The sequence below is a fragment of the Syngnathus typhle genome, unplaced genomic scaffold (genome assembly GCF_033458585.1).
Source record: "Syngnathus typhle isolate RoL2023-S1 ecotype Sweden unplaced genomic scaffold, RoL_Styp_1.0 HiC_scaffold_35, whole genome shotgun sequence".
NCBI lineage: Eukaryota > Metazoa > Chordata > Actinopteri > Syngnathiformes > Syngnathidae > Syngnathus > Syngnathus typhle.
This window is the reverse complement of record NW_026871941.1, coordinates 970,001-972,500: the sequence shown is the minus strand read 5'-3', so window position 1 is coordinate 972,500 and position 2,500 is coordinate 970,001. Positions and strand designations below refer to the sequence as shown.

General features: G+C 58.8%; 1 pseudogene; it reads right to left on the bottom strand.

Annotated features, from left to right (window-relative positions):
* Nucleotides 1-2,500, bottom strand: part of LOC133147238 (28S ribosomal RNA) — a 9,716-nt pseudogene that overhangs the window by 2,204 nt on the left and 5,012 nt on the right.

Sequence of the window (2,500 nt, the reverse complement as noted above, 5' to 3'; positions counted from 1 at the left end):
CGAAACTCCCGGGTAGGGTATACACCCGCTCTCAGTGCGAGTGCGACCAAATAGTGCCTCTGACGAAACATCACAGCCTGTGGATCCGCGAGCCACGTGTTACTGATCGCATCGTTACGGAACAGGTCTACTCCCACACCCTGGACCCGCAATGCGCCCCAGGCCAGATTTTCTACATGCCGCCAGTCAGGGAGGACCAGCGCGCTCGCAACTGCAGCCGGGACGGCGCCCCCTGTGCCGAGCGTCGGCACACCGCCCGGATCTCCGCCAGCCGCAACCCACAACCTCAACCAGGCAGGCTTTTGCACCGCCTCAATAGCTAGAGATCTCAACCACTCATCCGAAGACCAACAGAGTTTCCAGGTGCGCCTGACCTGTATTCTAGGAACAGTAACGGATAACTTAACGATGCCCAAGCCGCTGTCGCGACTCCGCGAATAGATGAAGCCCCCCGCCGTGGACGAGTCGAGACGCAGCCACCTCTTCACAGCCATCCGCACCTTCCTGTCAAGCCACCTCAATCTGGTCACTGAAACCTTGCCGACATCCGCCCTGAAGGTGACTCTCGGGAGTAAGAATGTGTTGCACACCTGTACCTTCTGCGAAGGCTTTAACGCCGACGCCGTAATTCTCCGCAGCCCCATACTCACCATCTCGTCCAGATCCTCAGAGACAATACCCCGCCACGGCACTATAGTGGCCCCCAGATAACGAACTGACTCACCCGGAGTTACCATGTGTATCGGCTTCCCACACAGCCTCCAGGCTACGCAGCCGCTCTCGTTCGGACTCAACCAAATACCGTGGCACTTACCCGGCTGGACAGCCAGTCCCGTCAGCTGGCAAAAGACCTCCAGGATCATCAAGTTCTTCTTCATTCCTTCCTCCGAGCCACTCAGCAGGACTAAATCATCCGCAAAGGCCAGGGCGGCAATTCGGCGGTTGCCCCAGACCAGGTGACTTCCTTCGCGTTCGAGGCTATGGATGAGAGGATCCATAGCGAGGTTGAAAAGCAGTGGGGACATTGGATCGCCTTGCTTAACACCAACCTTCATGGAGATGGGTTCGGAGTAGGCGCCTCCGCAACCCACTCTGGTCGAGCAGCCCACATACGAGTGACGGATCACCTCGATTACACGTCTGTCTACGCCCAAGCTTCCCAGCACACACAGGACATGGTCATGAGAAACCGAGTCGAAAGCCTTCGCAAAATCAATGAACACGACTGCCAGCGGCACGCCAGCCGACCTCGAATGCCCCATGACCCGATCAAGAATCATGAGGTTCTCCTCGCAACCACTCGCGCCGGCGACGAAACCGCGCTGCCGGGGGCTAACAGGACAGGCCCGCGCCAGCCTCATCGCCATTATCCGCCCAAACAACCTCAGCACGACTGACCCGATAGTCACAGGCCTCCAGCCTGCCACATTACCCAGCTCTGTAGGGTCAGCCGATTTGGGTAACAACCGCGTCTTGCACTCCTTGAAGACCTGGGGAACGACTCCACGCACCATCCATGTCGTAAACAGCCTCGCCAGTTGCGTACCGTCCGGGTCCCAGCCAAGAAGAGCCTGCTTCTTGATCCCGTCTGGGCCCGGTGCAGAGCAATTCCTCATCTTAGCCAAGTTAGATACAACTTCCGGCCCCAGGATCGGGTGGTAGAATGGTTCGTTATTCGCGGTCAGTCCCACCTCGAAGCCCTCCAGTCCATAAAACGGCCTGACCGTTTCCCACTTACTCCTGAAGTGCCTATCCACCAACTCTAGCGGCAAATCACACCCAAGGGGCGTCAGATCATCCAAGATCCGCCGTGCCAGCCCCTTTCTCGCCTCAGAATAGCCGCGCTGCTGGTGGTAGAACACTCTCCTACGCTGGACGAGCCGCCTCGCCCAACCCTTCATCTGTCGGTCTCGAGGTTTGGACCTCGCGGACTTTGTCGGCCACACTACCTTACCCCCCAGGGCTTTCATGAGATCCAAAGCAGAGGACTCGATCAGGCTAGGCTCCCGACCTGCTTTCTTGACTAAGGCAGCGGTGGCCCGATGCTCCTCATCTCCCGCCAGCAGCTCTTCCAGAACTCTATCCTCCACCAGATCTGGAAGCGACGGGGGACAGGTCCATTTCTGGGGCGTCGCCCTGGCAGCCAGGGCTCGCCAACGCACACCAGACTCACCGCCTGCCGCACGACCGCACAGGGACCCCCACTTCCACCTCACCTGCTCTCCGGACTTGCCGGTACCCAACATCCGTGCCACCATCACGTTCTTGTGCCTATGGTTCTTGTACTTCTCCATAAGCCTCACCATCCGGGCCTCCTCCTTCACGCTCCACCTCCTTTCCCTCTTAGGACCCTTACTAGTCTGGCTCCGCTCTTTACGAGCCGTGAACCACTCCGCTGCATGGGCCTGCCGCTTATGCTGAGACACTCCAACAGCCGTCCGAAAACGGCGCCCACAGTGATCGCAAGCGACTCCCTGTTCGTCATCCACCATGCGCACGC